The 23,897-nt window shown below is 34.4% G+C and overlaps 1 protein-coding gene across 3 annotated transcripts in view; it reads left to right on the top strand.

The window, feature by feature from the left end:
- Positions 1–23,897, top strand: part of Spryd7 (SPRY domain containing 7) — a 173,073-nt gene that overhangs the window by 55,664 nt on the left and 93,512 nt on the right. For 2 of the 3 annotated variants that reach the window (XM_074043441.1, XM_074043442.1), the window contains exon 3: positions 5,650–5,731. The exons of the other annotated variant lie outside the window; for it this stretch is intronic. The gene's annotated coding sequence lies outside the window, so the exon portion shown is untranslated. The remainder of the gene's footprint in view (positions 1–5,649; positions 5,732–23,897) is intronic. 3 annotated transcript variants of the gene reach the window in all.

The following is a 23,897-nucleotide window of genomic DNA, read 5'->3' as shown; positions in this document are numbered from 1 at the left end:
GCTCTCAAAAATTGTAGCCATAAAATTTTAAATTCTAGTACCAAAATTATGGACTTATTTTTTCCCCACTCTGAGCAACTTTTCAGCTTCTAGATAGATCTAAAGAATAATACTAGAGGATTTCATATTTATGAAGTTACTTTAGGTGTTTTCTTAGAAAAATTAAAATAAAGGCTAATTTTAAACCACAGGCCTGATTTAAATAAAAACTAAATATGCAAATATAACAGACTGGTATAATAGGAATTTCAAGCTCTAAGCATAAGTATACTGGGTAACAGCCCCAGATCCTTCAATATAAGTTTGCCTTTAGCTACTACATATTAGTCTGAAACTTGAGTCTTGTTTTTTAAATTTTTAATTGTACATGACAACAGGATTTGTTATAATGTATCCATACATACATATAATGTACTTTGATCATAGTCAACCACAAGCTTGAGTTTTTAAACTATCTCCATGTAAAAAGAGAAATAAGTTGAATGCAATATTGAAATATATGTTCAGGGCTAGGTGTGGTGGTGTACGCCCATAATTTCAGCTGTTCAAGAGGCAAAGATCAAGAGGCAAGCAGTGTGAGGCCAGCCCAGGCAAAAGTCCTGAATTAAAATCTCCCTACCATATAATGTGTATATGTGTGTGTGTATATATATATATACATACACACACAGTTGTCACACCTGACTTTTGGCTTAGGCTATCAGTTTGACTCTTCCTGTTATACCTAAAAAATAAATTTATACTTATTTTTTGTGTTATTAAAACAGATTTATTTTAAATAGCTTATATAACCTTATTTTCTTGTAGTGAAATTATATATTGCTTGTGAAGATGGAATTTTGAAATACTTAATACTATATACTGTAAAGAATGCCATCACTTTCAAGTACATTACCACTGATCAGATTTCAGAACCTCTGCTTAAAATGTTTAGTGAAACAATAGTAGCAAAGCTACTATTATTATTATTATTATATCAAAGATAATATCAAAGTATCTTAATTCTCACTTATTAACATTGCCTTACAGTTTTTCACATCTTTAGTTTGGTTATTCAAATTGATTCTTTATGACACTAGGACTTGATGCACTATAATCAGAATTTAAAATCGGCAGCTTGCCCTCTGAATCCTTATTAACATGTCAACTTCTTAAAGTTCATACGGTTTAGAAGGGTCGCTTAAAGGCTAAGTTACAGACCTGTGGTGCTATTGGGAGGTGGTAGAACCTTTTAAGAGATGAAACTAATGAAAGGAAGTTGGGTCATTGGAGGTGTGCATTTGCAGGGGATATTGGGAGCCCTTTTCCTTCCTGTTGCCCGTTTTGCTTCTTGGCCACTATGTTGTTGCATTGTTGTTGTTAGTGTCTCCTTGTTTTGATTCTGTGTGTAGTAATTAGGACTCATTCCATATCTTTTCTTTTAGCCAGCAAACTCAAAAGCAGAGATTTGAGGGATGAAGGCAGTATGGTATTTGCAGTGGACTAATATACAGGGATGGAGAAATAGCATGGGCCATACCAGGAAAAGATCACCACATAGCTAGTCCAGTTTGAATGGAGGGATAGGTATGAAATAATGAAACCAGTTATTTGCTCAGCATAGTATTCGGTACTGAGAAGTGTGAATGGACAGTTCAGTTTCTGCTAGAAATATCCAAAACTCCACTGAAGATAGACATAAATTGTCCTTAAAAGTAGGGATGAATGGAAAGGGCATTAGTGAATATTTTATCCTACAGCATTAGCATTAGTGAAGAGTCAAAAATGGGGTGGGTTCCATTGTTGTCAAAACCATTTAAAAAAAAAAAAAGATGAGGGTAGGCATCTACAGCTTAGGGGAGAAAAGAACTGGAAAATAATTTGTTATTAGCATCTCATTTTTTGAGAGGGCCTTAAAGACTCATGCCCTGGGAGAGAATAATCACAGCATTCTAATAAGGAGTAACTTGTTTGTTCCACTTAATGTTTACCTGTGGCCATAATAGCATCATGCTTAGTCAATCTTTTGTCTACTGATGATAACTTCATATGCCACTCTAGTATAAGGACTCTTTTTCCCTAAATATATGGCCACTATACTTTTAACACTAACATAGTAATACCTTACTGTAATAATATCTAGTTGTTAAAATTCCTGCTTGCTTCAGAAAGGTCCATATTTTGCATTTGATTGTAACATTTTTAAAAAGAAAACTTTTAACTGGAATAGTAGGTGGTTTCCACTGGACTGAAGTAGAAAATACTGTATAGGCCCTTGAGGCTTAGGCAGAAATGTAGAGGCTCTACTTAGGAAATCAAATATATTCTTGAATGTATGAGCTTCTGGAAGTCCAGCTGAAAGGTAGTAGTGGGTATAAGGTACTTAGGCCTAGTTTTAAATTATAACATTAAGACTATCAAAGAAATAGATGAACTGAGATCTCAAAGAAATTATTAGTTGGTTTTACTGGCTAATGGAATACGAGATTGTAGAGAGTAACACTGGGCACAAAAGTGATCAAAAAATGTATCTAGGGAAAATGTAGTAAATAGTATGTTATGTTCTTGTCAAATGGCAATTCTTAACAAAGTATTTTTTGTGGTTTACTCATTTCTAAGTAGTAAAGTTACCAAATTTTAAAACGACTTAGTGCTTCACTTGTAAGTAGTTCAACTTTGAACACAAAGAAACTATTGCTAGGGAATTTAATATTAAAATGATAACATTCGGACTGGGGACATAGTTCAATGGTAGATAACTTGCCTGTAGGGTTAGATCCCTAGTGCCACATACACACAAAAGATATTTGGAGGCTTTCATATATAAACCTGACTTGTGGGAACAAATTGTCTCGACTCAAATCCACTTCATTATAGGTTTTAAGCAATCTTTTATTCATTTCCTCATCAGAAGCAGTAAAAGGGAGAATAGATAGAAACACATAATATAAAACTTGGTATTCACTTAAAAACTACATTTTTACATTAAAACAGTCTTGGTATTATATCTAAATATTGTTTTATTGCAGTCTGAGTTTTAAAGAAATCTTCTCTTGTTAATGTAAACTTTTTGTTTTTGAGCATTTATATCCAAGAATCAAAGGTCAAACAAAAGTATATTCTGTCTACAGTAAACTTTTTTATCTGGACATTTACTAAAATTTTGAAATTTGCAACGGTAATGAAAAAATTCGCATGTTAGTAAATTGTCATAGAACTTTCCTTAAAAATATTAAATAACAACTGTTTTTAATTTTTCCGCTATATATATTATTGACATGTTGTACATGTGCATTATTCTACTCTTTTTAAGTAAGGATAGTCTTTCTGTGTCCCAGGGGCTATGTACAGCCAGTTCGTTAGAGTTTGAAGGGCAAAATTTGAAGTGGATTTGAAGAAAGTAATTACTGTTACTATGTTGGTGCTGGATTACAAGTTAAATTGTTTAAAAATCTAAAGTGACATACTGACACATAAGGATATGTCAAATTGCAAACAAGCAAAAACACTATGTATGTATGCTATGTATTAACATCTAAATATTTCTGTCATGTGACAGTGGGGACAAACATAGATTTAAGGGAGTTTTTGATTTAACAAAACAGCATTTTGGAAGATATAAGATACGATTTTGCTGTTGAATACAAGTGAAGAAAGAGAGATACCTTCTCTGTCAGCCTGGAATTGCTCCACTGAAACTTTTGATTTGTTAATACATTTAAGTTAAGAATTTCCAAGCTGGGCAAAGTGGTGGTACATGCCTACAATGCCAAGCTGGTCTTAGACCTTGATCCTCCTACCTCTACCTCCCAAGTAGCTGGTATTTATAGGTATGCACCACCGTGCCTGACTTGATGGCTTTTATTTTCATAAGGATGAAAAGAGAGACATCAGTTTCTAAGGGAATGAGAGAATGAATGGACCAGAATTACCAGATAGCTCTTGAACCAAATTTAGGTATAAAAGGTAATTATAAAGTAAAATCATCTCTCTTCACAGATGACATGATATGTGTAGAAAACCCTGAAGATTCTACCCCAAAACTTTCAAGAAAAAAAAAACTTTTTAACTAATAATAACTATTAAATAAGGCAAAGTTGTACAGAATCAACACATTATAAAAATCATTTGCACTTCTATTCCCTAACAGTGAACAAACTTGAAAAAGAATAGAGTTGGAGGTTTAACACTACCCGATTTCAAAATTTACTACAAAACTATGGTATTCAAAATAGTGAGTACTGCTATTGGACCTATAGACCAATGGAAATAGATCCAAGGGCCTAGAAATGAACTCTTGCCTATGCATGTTCACATGATTTTCAACAGAGGTAACAAGAGATGCCAAAAGTCCTCATAAATGGGGAAAAGATGGTCTTTTTCAATAGTGTTAGGAAAAACTGGATATCCCCACAGAAGAGAATGAAGTTAGACATTTACCTTATACCATATACAGAAATTAGCTCAAAATAGTGAGATCTAAAACTATAAGACTCTTTTGTCTTACAATTTAAATGATTTTAAATTCTTTCTACATGGGGAGGGGAGAGGAGATGAAGGAGACCAGTAGAGGGAGTGAATTCAAGTATGATATACTTGATACATTGTAAGAACTTTTGTAAATGCCACAATGTATTCCCACCCAGCACAACAATAAAAAAAATTTTTATTAGCTTAAAAAAATCTTTGTAAACAAAAGACTGTATCTGGTACACTAGTGCACCAACTGTAGTGTAACAAATCAGGTAGTCCTGGCACATACTATAGTGTTCAATAAAATATTTGTTAAGTGAAAAAAAAATAGCCCTTCATATCTAGAAACTGGGGTTGGAAGAGCCTAAAATTCCTTAATGTAACTGAAAACTACAAATATGTGTTATGTATCCCTTAAGTCACTGCAAATAGATTTATCTTGGTTACATGTTAAAAAAAAAAATGTGAGAAACTTGAGACAATAATAGAGTAATAGGTGAAGTGCTAAGTGCTTATACTTGGAATTAGCTACATTATTATTAATAATGGGAAAATACAAAGCATAAATGTGAAATATATGACAGCTTTGTGTAATCAGATATTATAATGAAAGGGCAAATTTCAATGCTTTGTGCAGATCTTAATATTATATAATAAAAATAATGTGGCTTTAAAAACATTGCCATTATAATAAGAAAACTGGAATGGAAATGTCTATTGAGGCTTGAGTTAGAGTGGTGGTAGTTCTCTGGTATCTTTTTTTGTTATTTTTGCTATGCTAGAGTTTGATCTCAGAACTTCATGCTTGCTCGGCAGGCGCTCTACCACTTGAGCCATGCCTCTAGCCCTGCTAGTATCTTTTAGAGAGAGAAGTAATTCCTACAGTTAAGTGAAAACTAGGCAACAGGTGTGGAGAAGGTAAGGCATAGAAAGACAAATAAATATAGGATTTTTGTTTTATATCCTCTCAGGATATCAAGTTACCACACCATTCTAAGGCTTCATATTCTAGACATTAACACTACCTAAGGGAGAATTGATTCATTTGGGGCTTTGTGTGTTTTTACTTTATTAGTATTAAGATATTTTGTGTGATTTCTAATCTTTGTTTTTAAAAGTACATTTGAATTTGGACAACTTAAGTTTATTGAAACTGAGTTCTTGTGTATGATTTTATGTTTTTCCCTTGACATGAAGTCTTACCTACGCTGATGAAGATGGCTTTTGAAAGGTGTACTGCAAGGAAAAAAATGCCATTGTAAATTCTGCTCTTATCAAGGTAAAAACTAATTTTTAGAAATTCACATTTTTGCTTTTCAAAGGGAAAAATAACTTCAGATATTAAATATTTAGAAGCTTGACTACATACTTAATAAATTGTATTGCCTTATTAATTTGGCACAGAAAATAATTTTTTGCCTCATACTCATCTTCAAGATTCCTAAATTTACGGCACTGTTGGGTACTCAGTAACTATCTTTTATTTAATAAGTTTTATTCTACTTAAAAGCATCTAAAAATAACTGCATATAATACCAATGTTAGGATATTTAAATGTAGATTTTTTAAATGTATTCTCTTTTTTTTCCTAAAAGAAAAATAATTTTATTCTTTAGGTACTAATACCTGCTTAAAAAAAAAAAAAAAAAAAAAACCTTGGAGTAAAGTAGCAGCACATAATGGTTTGTGGATTTTGAAAAGGTGCAGGCCATATTGTGCTGCCTCAAAAATACAAGGATCTGATCTTCTGAAGAAAATACATTTCTTTTCATTCATAGCCTTTATGATAGCAATGTCAGCAGTGCCTTAGCAGCACGTAAATATTGGTGTTAAGATTCTAAAATTATCTCCAGTATTAACTGTGCTGCTGAAGTAAGGTTGGCCATACTCTACAACTGTATTTTAATATTAATGTTGCTGATGTGCTTTCAGTTTTAGTGATGGTGTGTTTTCAGTGTTATTGATACTATGTTAGTAGTATTCTGTAAAAATGTTAGTAATAATTTTCCACCTGTGCTGTGTCTATTAAAATAATTTACAGTGAGTTACACCTTGTTAGGCATGAGGGATTGGTTACAGGAATCCTACAGATATCAAAATCTGCACATGCTGGAGTCTCTTACATAAAATGGTGAATATTGAGATATAACCTATGCACAACCTTGTGCATACTTAAAAATCATCTCTAGATTACTAAAAACACCTAATGCAATGTAAATGTTATGTAAATTGTTGTTTAGGCAATAATGACAAAAAATAGTCTGTGCATATTCAGTATAGATACAAATATTTTTGCTCTGGTTGATTGAGTCCACAGATACAGCGAGCTGACTATAATAGCAACTTAATAATTGTTTTGAATGCCATCAAGAGTTTCTTGAAGGCTAGGGCTGTAGCTCACTCAGGCTAGAGCACATGGCTAGCATGCACAAGGCCTGGGGTTCAATCCCCACACACACAAAAGTTTCTCAAAGGAGCTTAAGCACCAGAGGAATGTAATTATTTTTGGTGGCACTGGGTTTGAACTCAGGGCCTCACATTTGCTAAGCAGGCAGTCTACCATTTGCCATGCCCAGCCCTGAATTTATTTTAATGTATATTTATAATAGTATAAATTTTAATTCAGATTTTTACTTTAGATACAACAGGTACTCATTTCTCTTTGATTTGAAATTACTTAAGATATTTTCTTATATCACAAAGTATGAAATATATTATGTATTTCAAACCATTTAGAAAATAATTCTTAGCAATGTTTCCACATATTTTAAGTGAAGAGAGAAAAACATGCAAATTAAATTCCTGAAAATCGAGGTCTCAATGTACTTAATCATAACTTTAAAGATAGGGAAATCCTTACAGATGAACTGACCTATATAATCAGGTAACTGAGGAAACAAACTCAAATTAATTTGCAACATATGACAAATTAAGATCCTAATCCTATCTTTTAGCTTTATAATAGTCTATTTTTTTCTTATTTTTATTAAAATGTTTTCTTAAAACTTTAGCCAAAGATTTTCTTTTTTTTGTACTGGTGCTTAAACTCAGGGCAGGCATCCTATCACTTGAGCCCTCTACCAGCTGAAGATTTTTTTACCAAGTCAAAAATATAAAGATCTTGTGTACTTTTTTACATCAGATATTTAAATTAGAGTAAAACCAAGTTGTGATTTAATTATCAATTTTATATATGTAAATACAGTCAAAATATTTTAATATAATTAAAATTTGATGGAAAATGCTCTCTTTACCTTCTATTCCTTATTTGTGGTGCTTTAAGTCAATAAATTGAAAAATGGAGGAGGGTACCATTGGCTCACACCTATAATCCTAACTACTCAGGAGGCAGAGATCAGGAGGGTCATGGTTCCAGGCCAGCCAGGGCAAGTAGTTTGTGAGATCTTATCTCGAAAATACCTAACACAAAAAAAGACTGATGGACTGGCTCAAGTAGTATAGCACCTGCCTAACAAGCATGGGACCCTGAGTTCAAATCCCAGAACTGCCCCCCCCCAAAAAAAAAAATGGTGTTCACGATAAGTTGAGTATCTCTGAATAGTGTACCATAACTTTGGTGTTGTTTTCTATAAGAAGCATCTTACTCTTTTCAATTGTAAGCAAACAGGAAATGTACAAAGTAAAAGCAGTTCTTAATTCTCTCCAATAATACTTGTCCATTTTCGAAAAAAGTATTTCAGGTTTCTCTAAGATATTCAAAAGGTAAAGGACCTACTGCTTAAATTCTAATTTAAAGGTAAAATTGCATATACAATAAAACTCATTTTTAAGAATAGACTAACAAAAAAGACTTAACAAATACAATTTTTGAATTCACTAAAATAGATGATTAGAAATATGCACTGAATGAGTTATAAGTTTTGTCTACTATACTATCCAATATTTTCCAGAACAATTCAGAAGTTAGATTTCTTTTGGATATGTATGTTCCTAAATGACTGAAGTCACATTTAGACAAATTTTATTTAATGTCTCCTAAATGTCAAGGAATAAAATCCTGCATTTTACATTTGCCAAGTGAATTTTTATATCTGAATATTCCAGATGTGAAAATACAGAAAAAAATACTGCATTAGTAGTTAGATAATCAGGGGCTGAATGCATGGCTCATGCAAGTAGAGCACTTGACAAGCAAGTGTGAAGCCTTGAGTTCTAACCCCAGCACTAAAGAAACAACTGATGTAATCAGACTGGGATGTAGTACAGTCATAGCACTACAAAAAAAAAAAAACTATTATAATTGTACATAGGTTCTTTGCAGTCTTTTCACAGAAAAGAAGAAATTCTCAGTACCTAGTGAACCACACATTTAGGTAACTTAACAAGACTGAAAGTTATATTTGTAAAATTACAACAAATTTCCATCTTTTTTGGTTAATTTTGAAAGGAGCTAGTAGTAAGATAAAAAGTTATATACCCTTTCATATGTTAAGCTTCATTTGGCTATTTTGCAAAGAAGAAATAGTTATATAGGGATGCACATTGTTTACAATGTGTTTCTGATCTTCTTTGGAAAAAAGGTCAGGTTTCTTTTTAACTTGATGCTAAATAATTCTAATATTAGTATCTTTCATCTGTTGTTGATATACAGTTTTGAGTTTGTATCTGAGATGACTTCAGACTAGTATCCAGGAGATTGTGAGGAGAGTATTGCAGTAGTTCAGCAATTCTGTTTGCATCCTATATTCCAAATCTCTCATGGTAACACAGATGGTAGATAGTAGATTTGAAAACATAGCCACAGATTAAATTACTAAAGATTTTCTTCAATTATGTAGCATTTGGTTATTATAGCATTTAGGTGTCTTTAAGCCTGCAGGTACCATTACTGGTACATGCACAGATTAGCCATCCTTGGATTAGCAAGTTTATATTTTCATAAGGTATGATTTCTGTGGTTATATATATATATATATATATATATATACATTTATTTAGAAATTGGCTTTCTAAATTATATTTTTTTCCTTTTGCAGGTGGATATTGCTATCCTTTCCTTATGGAAAAAGTTTTATTCTTAATTGTTATTTCTCATTAAATATTATCAAAAAGGAGAAAAATTAATGTCCTAAACTTTTCAGATAGATTTGGCAATAGTAAGTATTTAGCTATGTCACTTACATATCTGGGGCAAGAAATAAGAGACCATTATCAGTACATTCTCACCCACTAAAACACTTTATTTTCTTAATAGTATCAAGGGATTTCTTATAAATTTCTGTTTTATTACCAATAGTTTGAATAACTAATTTCTCCATCAGAAATAGATTCCAGATATTTCTTTTGTTTGTTTTCTCTCTTTGCAGTGCTGGGAATTGAACACATGGCCTTGAAACATGCTAGCCATAGTTTCTACCACAGAGCTATATCCCCAACCAAAACAAGAAAAATTAGAAGCTACTTTTTTACTAAATGTTCCTTAGCTTGATTGTGTCCTATGCATCTGTCTTTTGTAACTCATAAGTTTCTTTTATCCACTTAAATGAACGATTCTGTTATAGAATATCTCTACTTGGGAGGCAGAAGTAGGAGGATCACAGTCGAAGGCCAGGATGGGCAAAAATGTGAAACTATCCAGAAAACAAACCAAAAGCAAAAGGGCAAGGGTTGTATGGTTCAAGTGATAGGATGCTTGCCTAGCACGTGTGAAACCCTGAGTTCAACCTCCACCAGTATAAAAAGATCTTGGAGTTTGGGGTATAGCTTATTGATGGAGTGATAAATAAAAAATAAGAGTGTCTTTAGAAGGTGGTAGAACTATAAGGTACTGCCTCATAGTTGGCTTATTTTCATATTCATTTTATAGTATTTGGGAATGCCTATAGTTTCCATGTGATTAGTTTAAAATGCCATTATATTTTCATTAATGTCTTTTCTGGCAGTATGAAAAAGTTAAATTCGACAAGCAGCATTAAAAATAAATTTGAAACCAGGCATGGTGATTCATGCCTATAATCCTAGCACATGAGAGGCTAAAGCAGGAGGGTTACAAGTTTGAGACCAGCCTGTTCTACATAGCAAGACTCTGTCAATAAAACAAACAAAAAAGTTAAAGATTTGAAATGTTTATATACACAAAGGTACAAATTTATTCTATTTAGGTGATGCAGATCATCCCAAAACAAAACACATAAATCCTAACCTTATGGAGTTTACAGTCTTGGTGGATAACGGGTAGGTAATGAAATATATCCACCCCCCAAAAAAAAACTATATATATATATATATATATATATATATATAGATATGTATGTATGTATGTATGCATACACACATACACACAGCTATTTGTATATGCTTTGTGAGTTCTACTGAGAAAAGGAGGGAAGATGGGAATAGTGGAGTAAAGGCATTTGGAAGATAGAAGTATATTTTCAAATAGTGTGATTAAGAGATGCTGTCCAGAGATGACATTTGAACAAAAACAAAATGGGAATAAACCATGTAGTATCCAGAAGAAGACTCTTTCAAGAAGAAATAGTGGGGAGTAGGGGGATAAAGGATAATGAAGGGGGTTAATTCAACTATGATATATTGTAATGGACTTTTATAAGTCTCACAGTGTACCTCCAGTGCAATAATAATATGATAAAAATAAATTTTAAAAGATGAAATAACAAATATAAAGATCCTGAAGCTGACACATTTTTAGTGTGTGCGGGAATAGTAAAGAGATGCGTAGGGAGGGAGAATAGTAACTAATAGGAACAAAAGTTGTTCCTATTATATGCCAGACCTCACAGCTATTTTAGCTTTTAGTTTAATGTACAAATTCAGTTTTCCATGCTTCTTAAGACAACCTTGCCTCAGCCTTTTTGATCTAGGCAGATAAAACAATGTTTTCATCAGTCAGTCTAAAGATTATAGAACTTCCATCTGAGACCATTTAGAATATAAACAAAATGTTTAAATGAGTGGTTAATAGGTATTGTGTAATGATTAGGTTTTATTAATTGTCTTTCAATGACTCTGAAATTGTTTTCCTCTTGGTCAGTTTATCAGGAGTCAATGGTGAGTGATTCCAAACAACACTGAACTTGTCAGCTGCCCAAACAAACCTCAATCATTTGATTCCTCCAGCTTTGCAATTGCTACTATACTTATTTCATTATTTCCCATTTCTTTTCCAGCAGCATCTTAACTGAGTAGTTCTTTACCTCTAATTGTTTTCATCTAACAATTTCATGTGATTTAATATATCACTGATTTAATCTTCTAAAACACTTTTTTCCTATAGGATAAAAACTCCTTGGCTTGATATTCCACGATCTTGCCTCATCCTTTTCTACATTGTTCATTTTTGCTTCAAATGAACTAGTTCTAATCCATACTTTCTTTTCCTTTGTGCCTCTATGCCATTTTACCACTTTAATCCCCCCCCCAACTAACTCTGATACACTTTTTTAAATTAGGCCAAATCTCTCAGTCTGCCAAGTGTCTCATTGACCAGTCTTCCCATGATCTAAACAAACTTTACCTGTGGATGTGTTTTTCTGTTTGTTTGTTTTGTTTGTTTGTTTGTTTTGAGTTGGGGGTCTTACTCTTATTGCCCAAGCAAATCTCAAACTCACAATCCTCCTGCCTCAACCTCCAAGTAGCTGGGTTTACAGGAAAGTGTTACCATGCGAGCTTTATATCTATAGTTTTTTAATGCACCTGAGGGATATAACACTTCTATCATTAATTCTGCCTCATTTATTTACAAATATTAACCTTTTAAATATACTGGCAATATTGGGCTGGAGGTGTAGCTTAAGTGGTAGATCATCTGCTTTGTAAGCACAAAGCCCTGAGTTTAAACCCTAGTATCGCCATAAATATTATTGAAAAGTAATACAAGAATTGCTTTAGGGCCGGCAGATTGGCTTAAGTGGTATAGCGCCTGCCTAGCAAGTGTGTAGCCCTGAGTTTAAACCCCAGTATCACAACAAATATATATAAAAAAGAACTACTTCTTGAATTCTTGGTTGAGAGTTTTCAGTATCATTTCCTATGCCCCAAACCAAAAAAAATAAGTATAAGAAAAAGAATAGGTAAATCTGTTGTTGTTTTGAAACTGTGTTAATTAAACACACACAAATCTGGTTTCTTTTATAGTTATAAATATTTGATAATGCAATGAAACTTTCAGCCTAAAAATTAAACTTTTTTATGAAAAAGTTTCATAATTTTTCTTAGCAAAAAGTAAGCTTTATAAAAGGCAAAAAAAAAAAAAAACTTTAAAAATTGAATTTTGCCAGATAACAGTGGTGTATATCCTATAATCCATACAGGAAGCTGAGGCAAGGAGGGTTATAAGTTCAAAGCCAGCCTGGGCTACATTACAAGATCCTGTCTCAAAAATAAATTTTTGCCACCATCCAAAGGCAACTATTTCTTTTTTTCTTTTCTTTCTTTTTTTCTTTTTTTTTTTTTTTTTTCTTTATCATTTTTACATTTACTCATGTGTGTATACACTGGGCCACCTCTACCCACACACACACACACCCTGAACCTGAACCTGAACCTGTTCCCCCTCTTGTTCTCCGATTTCGTTGAAGAGAATACATGAGATAATAAGAAAGACTTAGTGTTTTTGTTAGTTTGAGATAAAGATAACTATACAGAGAGATTCCTAGCATTGCTTCCATGCACATGTGTATTGCAACCCATTTTGGTTCATCTCTTCACTACTTCCTAGTCCCCAGAGTGGCCTCTGCCAGTTTAAGATTACTGAATTCGCTCCTCTACAGTGAGCAAGCACTTCAACCACATTCAAGCTTTAGGTTTCCTTCACTTTCCCTATTCCTCCCGTACACATTCTCCCCTTAGTGTGTGACCCATGTCCAATAATATTACTGCATTTGTTTTAGGCCTATAATCTGCATATGAGGGAGAACATGCAATTTTTGGCCTTCTGAGCCTGGCTAACTTCGCTTAAGATTATGTTCTCCAGTTCCATCCATTTACTTGTGAATGACAATTTCATCTCTGTACAAAGGCAACTATTTATGTTCTTAGCCTTTATGCCCTTCTAGTCGCATATTTGGATTAGTGAATTTTTCTTTCAGTGCTATTATTTAGACCTAGGGCCTCACATAGGCTAGACAAAGAAAGCACTCTACTACTGAGCTATATCCCCACCTCAGTTTCTTAATCTTAATTCAGTACTGTGCCAGAAACAAGAAAGTACCACTTGAAGATTTTTTTTTCTGTAAACTTGAGCTTTATCTGAAGAGTACCACAGTTTTATAACCTATTACATGATACTAAAATGTAAAAATGCATAAAATTTATCTTGATATTTTAATTTGAGGATATGGAAAACTACATCTTCTTTACCCTGTGGTTTATTCTACCATACTTACATACCATATCAAGATACCTGAGGGTATCTTCCCATAGTGTGAAAAAGCACTTTGAGGGAAGGGAGGTCACTAAAAAGTTTTAAGCTGGAGAGTAAGAAAAATAACTACTCAAATATGTGTACTGCCCAAGATTTGCTAGAGAGAAATCTAAAACTAATACATTGCTGGACATGGCGGCTATGCCTGTAATCCTAGCTACTTCGGAGGTTGAGATTGGGATCAAGTATCAAGGCCAACCAGAGGAAAAAGTTCATGAAACCCGTCTCAACCAATAAAAAGCTGGGTGTGGTAGTGAGTGCCTGTCATCCCAACTACACTGGAAGCATCAACAGAAGGATTCTGGTTCAGGCCACCTAGGGCGTAAACATGAGACCCTACTCAAAAAAACAAAAGCATAAAGGACTGGGAATTTGACTCAAGTGGTAGAGCAACTGCATTAACCCCAGTACCATCAAAAAAATAAATAGAACCTATATATAAATTATGAGTTTGATTCTTAAATTTATCAAAATGCTAAACTGTTCTAAGATTACAGGATTTACATTTAGTATTCAAAGACAGGCTGGCGAGGGGGAGGGGGGAGAAATGACCCAAACATTGTATGCACATATGAATAAAAATAAGTAAATAAAACAGGCTGGCGGAGGAGCTCAAGTTAGAACGCCTGCCTACCAAGTGTGAGGCCCTGAGTTCAAGCCCCAATGCTGCCAGAAACATTTCTAAACTCGGAGTAGCTCAGTGGTAGAGCACTTGCCTAGCACGCACAGGCCTGGGTTAGAGCCTCAGCATTAGGAAAAACAAACCACCATTTCTCATTGTTAATGACAATAATTATGGATATTTCAGTTTAAAATGGTTATGGTTATATAATGTAAGCATGACACCAATAAATGGACTCAGTAGATTACCTATTTAGAATATAAGCAAAAATATTTCAACATATTTTTCTCATACTGGCATTTTGTAATTTAAAATTCAGCTTGAAAAACAACTTGATTTATAAACTATTCACGGGGTCAAGAAACTATTTCTTTGAGAGGATAGGTGTTTGCTGCCAAAACAAGCCTATAGTAGAGATAACAAGTCAGACCCTCTGTTATACAATGTTTGTCTGCATTTTATTTTAGTGGATATGGCCTCCTTTATCACCCAAAAGTAAAACTTCAAGTAAAACTATTACATTATTGTATGTAATACTTGTGTTACATACAATTTTTAAATAAGTGATTCAAATGTGATTAGATACCTCCAAAATTCAAGAAAATCCAATGCTTTAAAAATTGATAAGTTAGCTAGGGACTGGTGGCTCATGCCTGTAATCCTAGCTACTTGGGAGGCTGAGATCAGGAGGATCACAGTTGGAGGCCAGCCCAGACTAATAATTCGTGGGACCCCATCTCCAAAATAAACTGAACAAAATGGACTAGAGGTGTAGCCCAAGCTACATGAAAGCCCTGAGTTCAAACTCTAGTTCTACCAAAAAAAACCTGGTAGATAGGCCAGACATGTTGATACACAACTGTAATCCCAACACCTGGGTAGCAGGAAGATCACTGGCTCAAGGCCAGGCTGGGCTATATAGACTCAAGAACCTGGCCAGTTGTGGCTCAGGCCTGTAATCCTGCCTACGTGGAAGGATCTAGATTTTTTGGCCAGCCCAGGCAAACAGTTAATAGATGATGCATCTCAACCAATAAAAAGCTGGGTATGAATGGGAGACCCTTTTTGAAAAATGAAGAATAAAGGGCTGGGGGGCTTGGCTTAAGTGGTGGTAACTTCTTGTTTCTAGAAAATTCTACATAATTATACCACCACTTAGGAAAAAATTGTAACGACTAAATATTTTTATTCTATTAAATAAATTCATCACATATGCTCTTTATTTTCAACATCAGATTGTCTTGGTTTCTATATAGGCCAATTGAATTTAGCTTGAAGTCTATAGGAAAGGATTCAATAAATTTCAAAACTAGTGTGAAATTTTTCATTTATTCAGGTTAAACTATTGCTATTTACTAATAAACATTTGTTTTTCCAAATTACTGATTGCAAATTTTTGTGTATGGGTCTCATCAGGCCACATGTAGAGTATGGATGTGAACCAGCTAGAATGTATTGAGAAAAGAGAAAGAGAAATTTTCAAGTGTCATAAGGAATGGCTGAAGGACTGAGAAGCTTGTTTGAAAAAGAAAAAAATTTAAATTTGTTTTTTCTGTATTGTACTGTGGGACAAAACAGGTGAATAAGTTTCAGGAAGGCAAATATAAATGCCACAACAGGCTTTCTATCAACTATGAAGTGTGTATTGTGGAAATGACTGCCTTAACAAGAAAAAAGGCCTTTAAAATTGATGAAATAGGAAAACAGTAAAATTTAAAAGTCATCCTTTGAAATGAAAATCAACACATCAGCTTGAAGAAACCCTTGCCTTAAAAATGTAAATCATTTACCGGGCACCACTGGCTCCAGCCTGTAATCCTAGCTCCCTGGGAGGCAGAGATCAGGAAGATCACAGTCCAAAGCCAGCCCTGGCAAATTGCACAACCCTGTCTTCGAAATACAGTGGAGGGGCTCAAGTGGTGAAACTGCTTAGCAAGCACGAGGTGCCAAGTTCAAACCCCAGTGCAAACAAAATCACGGAGATCATTTGCTCTAATAACTTTTTTGAAGGAAGAGGCTGGCTGGGGATTAAATTCAGGGGCCTCTCACATGCTAATCATGCACTCTACCACTAAGCTACACCATAGCCCCTAAAGAACGAATCTTGACAAATAGTAGCCAAAAATTATGGATCTTTTGGAAGCTTTTACTAAAAATGAGCAGTTTTATCACAACTAAGGAACTCAGAAGATCAAGGTTTCCAGAAGCATGTCATTTGCTTGATAACGTGTAAAGTAATGAAAATAATAGAGCTAGGGACATAATTTTTTTTAATATTCCTTAGAGTATAAGTTAGCATTTTGTCTTCAGGGACTTCTTTGCTTGAAGGCTGTTGGGACTCCAGTATAGAACTGGATCATTTAGTCATTTAAGGCTTCAAGGGGAAAATAAAGATGAAGACGCTGGGTTATTTAACAAGGAATCAGTACCACAAAAGTTCAGTCATACAGTTTTAGTTTACAAAGAATTGAGTTATGTCAATGGGACATTCTTTGATGTTTGTATTCTGGAGTACTTGGACATTGATAACACTCTGGAGCCAAGTTTTAATTTTGGATTACCACAGAAAACAAAATTCAGTTATCTTTGGTGAAATATGGGGGAGATTGACTTTATTCGAAACTTTCCACATAGCACTAAGCATGTAAATGAAGCCCCTAAGAAAATGGTTCTCAACCTGAAATTGGCAATTAGTTGTTTCTGGCATCAGTTATTTATGAAGCACACTGGGAACTACTGGCTCACACCTGTAATCCTGGCTACTCACGAGGCTGAGATTGGGAGGGTTGAGGTTCAAGGCCTGCCTGAGCAAATGTGCAAAAGACCCCATCTCCAAAATAACCAGCACAAAAAAGGACTGCAGGCATGGCTCAAGCAGTAGAGCTCCTGCTTTGCAAATACAGAGCCCTAGGTTCAAAGCCCAATCCCACCCAAAAAAAATTTTTTTTTTCCTGGAAATAAGTACTCTGCCAGTCTTTTGAGCCTAAATGATTGCTGAGTGTTATGTCTTGAGATCTTTTTTGTGACATCTTTTAATGTAGGCTCCTTTTTACCGTTTAAGTACTTTTATTTAAGACTACCCTACTATTCCAAATTATATGTGAGATTCTTGACAGAATTGTAAACACAGTGATGAACATCAGCCCTGACACATTTGTTAATGTTAATTTGCCCCTCTGGGAAATAGGTCAGTAAAGTTTGAGTGGCTTTTTTAGTGAAAATGAACCAAAACATTTTGATATTACCCAATAGTTTTTCCTAAAGTGTACATGAAAGCCACTCAAGCCTCAAGCACTGCTACAAGTGGACACAACAATAACTGCTAACATTCCCTTACCAGAGTCTTAAACATTAACTCATTTAATCTTCACAACCACCCAGTGAGGGAGGAGGCACATTATCATATCTATGTCAGGTCAGGAAAGAAAGCATGCCAGTGACATGTAAGTTGGGAGTGGGATCAGGATTCAATCTCAGGTGGTTTGACTGCTCTTAGGAATTACCGTCTATGATTCAGTCTTTTAGCCAACAAAAGGTGAAACAAACTACATAGATACTAAGCTATAAAGTGATACTGATACCTTCCTTTTAAGTAGTACTTTCAGTTTCCAAAGTGCTTCCAATCATGTCATCTTGTTTGATCCTTATAAATATAGTAACCTGGGTTTTCAGACACTATTTATTGCTTCCATTGCAATAGAAAACAGGGAGATATAATGAGATTGGCTTTCCAGAACTTGCTCTAAAAGGGAAAAAAGTGTTGGAGAACCATAACAATGAGTTTTTTTACAACTTGTTAAAGATTGTCTTTAAGGTAGTTTTGTATATGGAAATATTAAAACAAGTACAGACTTTTAAGTATCCCACTGCACTACTACTGTCATTGCCAGGGAGACATGCACTTAGAAGTGTTTCAGTATCATTAGACATGGATATGTATATGTGTCCGTGTCCTTCATTCAATGAAGTCACACCGTGTCATAACAATCTTTTCCTAAGAAAATTACCCTTTGTCCTACTGGATGAGGAAATGTACACTATAGATTTTTTTTTAAGATACTAAAGCACCAAATGTCCATTCTGTCTCCCTGTCCCTCTGTGGAAGCTCATCAAAATCAAGGAGAGAAAATACACCTTTGCAACTAACAGGCTGAAGATGGTACATTTGTAAACTTATTTTAGACATACCACATTCTTGGATTTCTGAAAAGACTTAATGACTAGTTTCATCCTGTCTCTCAGAGTAATTCCAAGTATTATAGCAAATTTTATCCAGCATTGAGAAGTTTCCTGAGGTATTTTCTCAAGAGCATCCCTCCCCCATACATAATACTTTTCTGTATTTCAGAAAAATAACTGTTTCTGTATTATCACCCTTAAAATTAGTTCATTAAGACTTTTATCATAATGTGGTTATATACTGCTGTTTCTCTCCTATAAATCTAATAGGTTTGAGTCCAGACTGTATTTTAGTTCATTTGGTAACTAGTATAGTAAATAGAGCTGTTAACATCACATACCACTCAATGTGTTACCCCTTATTTAATAGAATGCATTAATATAAATTAGTATGACTGGTAAGTTTAAAGCAGCTCATTGGTCAGACAGCCAGAAATTACATCTTTGCAGTGAAATTCTTGAGGGTTTACATCAACTTTGTATGTCACCAACATTGTAATTTCATTGAAGGATCAGAGAAAAGAAGCAAATACAAAACTACTTGCCAAGCAATGTTTTGTGTGAAATAAGTTTTTGTAAGGCTCTTTATTTCACACTGAGTAAGTTTCACAAGGTTTATTTACCTCCTAGATAATGAAAAACTATGACTATTAATATACCTATTATAAATCTTTAGAAAAGTTTCTTTAGCAGACTAAAATTGATTTCCAGGTCTTTTTTTCTGGAATGCTTTAAGAAAGCATTTTGGAGGTCAGGAATTCCAGTTTTTCTACCATTTCAAGATTCATGGTTTATATAAGTATTAAATAGGGGCTGAAGGTATGGCTAAAGTGGAGAGTACCTACCTAGCAAGCTGTGAAGCCCTGAATTCAAACCTCAGTACTGCAACAACAACAAAAAGTATTAAGTACTTTGAGCTGGGGGTATAACTCAGTCAGAGTACTTCAAAATATTTAAGTACTTCTTTTAAAGTATTAAAAATAATCACTCAGTTTTTTTCGATTTTGCCATTCACCTGATTGAGCCTCTGGTTTCTCTATTGTTAAAAAATGGCTTCAGACTCCAAGTCAAACTTCCTTAGGTGAATTCATACTACCTAATTTGAAAGAATCCAATCAGACTAGCAGCTTATAATTGCTTTTGCTTCATCAAGAAACAGTTTTCAGTCTGGGCCTCAGTGGCTCAACTCCTGTAATTCCAGCTACTTTGGAGGCTGAGATCTGGAGGATCAAGGTTCAAGGCCAGCCCAGGCAAATATTTCAAGAATCTTCAAAAATAACCAGAGCAAAATCAATTGGAGGTGTGGTTCGAGCAGAGTGCCTACTTTGCAAGTGCACAGCCCTGAGTTGAAGCCCTGGTCCCACCAAAAAAAAAAAAAAAAAAAACTTTAAGGCTGGAGGCATGACTCAACCAGAGCACCTGCCTAGCTAGCACAAAGCCCTGAATTCAAACCCCAGTATCACGCCCCAAAAACAACAAAAACTTTTCAAGTTGGGCATTGTGGCATATGCCTATAATACCAGCTACTTGAGATGTGAAGCAGAAAGATCAAAGCCAGCCCAGAAAATGTTAGCCAGACTCTATCTCAAAAACAAAATACAAACAGCACTTGCCTAGCATGGGCAAGGCCCTGGATTCAATACCTTGAACCACAAAATAAACAATTTTGGAGCTGGTGGAGTGGCTCAGTGGTAGAGCACCTACCTAGCAAGCATGAAGCCTTGAGTCCAAACCAGTACCACCAAAAAAAAAAAAAAACTTTTTCACTTGTATGTCTCCCACCAGGATCAGAGAGTGATCTTGCTCTGCATTTGTGTTCGTGTGAATTTCCTGGACTCTGAACTTTTACCTGCCTGCCCACACCCAGAGTACCAAGACCTGATTTTGCTGGCCTAAATCTGTAACATTTAAATGTTTGGGCCTGCGCTGAGAAAATCATGTGGTTTATATTTTTGTTTGAGACCCCAAATAACTAAAAATTGGGGCCTCAAAATTAAAGCCTTAACCTTAATAACTGTGCGTTGTATGCAACCCCTGGATTGATTTCACATCATGCCCTCTTTTCTCTTCATAATCATTTCCTCCCAAATTAGGCATGATATTGTCAGTAAAATGTGTGGGGGCTTTTTGTTGTTCTTTGTTAAGGGGTGGTACCGGGGCTTGAACTCAGGTTCTCACACTTGCTAAGTAGGCAAACTACCTTGAGCCACTTGAGCCATTCCACCAGCCATTTTTTGTGTTGAGTATTTTTGAAATAGGGTTTTGCAAACTATTTGCTCCAGCTGGCCTCGAATTGAGATCCTCCTCTTTGCCTCCTGAGTAGCTAGAATTACGGGTGTGAGCCACAGCACCTGACTGAAATATTTGTGTGTTTAGTTCACATTTATTCCTTTATAATTTTCCTGACATGTCTGCTACTCAGTCATTTTTAAGCAGTTTTTTGCTGAGTACCAGATTACACTCAATAACCTTTGTTTTTTAGACAAAAAGCCTAGATTATTGTCTCATTAGAATAGGATTTCTACATCTAGATTCTAAATACAACACATGGCACAGTGCCAACACTTTGTTATCTTTAGGTAGCTAATTAATTGTTCCGTAGAATTTACTCAAAGACTTGCCAAGGGAGGCATGACAATGACTGATGAAATGAAAATGACTGATTACCTCATCCTCAGTCTAAACCTGCATAATTATAAACTATGGAATTTTTAAAGTAGTTGAGAATTCCTTCATTTAGCTAAAATTACTTTTCATCTTGTTTCATTTCTTACCTTGTAATCTTTTTATATGAGATTTGTGGTGCTTTAGATTTCATAGTTTTCATTTACTCGTGTACAGAATATAATTTTAATATCTAATTCTAAACTAAAATTTTTCATAAGGAAAGCATTAAAATTATTTGAAAATATATCTGATACATAGTAGATATTAGTATATAATATTGAATAATTTAATCTGATTTGTTTAACATAGCAACTTTAAAAGTTAAGTCTGAATTTTAAAAATTCAGTAACCATCCTCTAGCCTCTTTTCAAAGTGTTTACTTTTTTTGTAAGCTTGCTAGGCAAGTGTTCTACCGCTTGAGCCACTCCATCAACCCTGTTTTGTGTTGGGTATTTTTGAGATAGGTTCTCTTGAACCTCAGTCCTCTTGATCTCTGCCTCCCAAGTAGCTAGGATTATAGGCATGAGCCACAGGCACCCAGCTTCAAAGTATTTGCTTTTAATTCAATTTTATGTTTAATATATTTTAATCTGCACATTTTTATATTTAATATCTCAGTTGAAAAGATGGAAGTTCTCACAGAAATGGTAAAATGAATTTTTAGATTGGATAATTATTTTTATTGATTCTGTGACTTGCTCATCTAAGAAAAATTGCTCTGGTATAGACAACTTTAAAGGAATAACTTGGAAAGTGTAGAGTTCAAAATTCAGTACTGCCAAAAAAAAAAAAAAAGAACTTGGAATCAGGACTCATTGAAGAATTCATACAAGAATTAATGTACACAATGAAACATGTAAGTTAGAAGTAAAAACGTCTACTAGATTGGTTGAATGATTCTAGATACAAGAATCTAAGTTACAGGGGGTAAATTATATGCATGTAGACACATCACAATGAAACCCTTTTATGCAATTAATGTATGCTGATTTTAAAAAAATTCTAAGTTATTTTCTGTTCTTTTAAGGTCTCATCCAATGAAACTTCAATTCTCATTCATTAAAGTGTGTATAGCTATTCATCTAATAAGTCACTTTGTTCAGAAGCACTTGCCTCTGTTACTAGCCTCTTCAATGTCATCAATATGTATTTTATTAAGATAACGCTTGAACATGTATAAGAAATTAAAGTTCGCCAGGTACAGTGGCTCAAGCCTGTAATCCTAGCTATTTGGGAGGCAGGTATTGGGAGGATCGCAGTTCCAGGCCAGCCATGGGGGGAAAATTCTCCAACCCCTATCTTAATCAGTGGCTGGGCACGGTGGTGCATGCCTGTCATCCCCAGCTATGAGCAGGGAAGCACAGATAGAAGATCATGGTCCAGGCTTGCCAGAACTTATGTGAGACCCTAACTCAAAAAAAAAAAAAAAAAACACAAAAAGGGCTGGTGGAGTAGCTCAAATGGTAGGGATGCCTGCCTAGCAAGTGCAAAGCCCTAAGTTCAAACCTCTGTACTGCCAATGATTTAGAAAGACAAGAAAATAAGCAGAAAAGGCTCTACAGTATAGTAAAAGTCATATTTGTGAATATTATCCTAAATAAATATGTAGGTAGCTTGCTAGCTTTTCCAGAATTGCAATGTAAATTCTTCCTTCTAGAGAAGCTCAGTATGGTTATGGGGAAATACTTGAGAGTTTGTTCTGCTATGGTTAGTCCTTAAGATCTAAGCAAGTGAATTGCTGTCTTCCACTAGGCTGTGAATTTCAAGTGAGAGGTTAAACTTTGCTCTGTCACACCAGATTTTTATAGCCCTAGATGAGAATCAGGGCTATATCTATTTAGTACACTGTATCTATTTAGTACACTGATATATTACTTACAAAAGCAAAACCGGGAACAGTAAATAGTCTTGTAGATATATGGAAAATTCAATATCACCATGTAATTCTGGAAAGTTCCTTTAACTTGGCCAACATAGAAGAAAAAAAAAATCCTACATTTGTTTCTCTTGCCCTTTGTAATACTGATACCTTGACTGCATAACCATGTTTCCTTAACAAAAAGGGAAACTACAACTACTGGGATTTGAAAGATAGGTATCATAAGTGAAAAATAATTAAAAATTTTAAAGTTTAATCAGATAAATTAATGGGGAAATATGGCATACTTAGTTAACTGAAGTTTATAATCAGTATTCAACTTTTGAATATTTTCTAAAACAATGGAAATTATATTATTTTAGTTTATTTTCTCGCCTTAAACAGAATATTCTGAATATTGTTAAATTTTATGACTAGGAACCTTATAAAGTCTTACAAAATATTATTTAATATTCTATAGATAGAGAAGTTTTAAGAATTGTGCTGAATGTGTTTTAAACTCTAAGCCTGGGGGTGTTTTATTACATTTTTTTTAAGATGGACTTTTTTTTTAAGTAGAATACAGTGATTAATTCATGTTAATAGGTTTGAACTTAATTCCAGTCTGCATTAAGCAAAATTTTACTTTATTGCAAAGTGAACAAAATTGTGTTGATTTCACTACTTACTTGAAAAATGTACTTTCTAACATT

Source organism: Castor canadensis, chromosome 10, assembly GCF_047511655.1.
Source record: "Castor canadensis chromosome 10, mCasCan1.hap1v2, whole genome shotgun sequence".
In the NCBI taxonomy this organism is placed as follows: domain Eukaryota; kingdom Metazoa; phylum Chordata; class Mammalia; order Rodentia; family Castoridae; genus Castor; species Castor canadensis.
The sequence above is the reverse complement of the archived record's forward strand: the minus strand, read 5'-3'. Positions and strand labels throughout refer to the sequence as shown.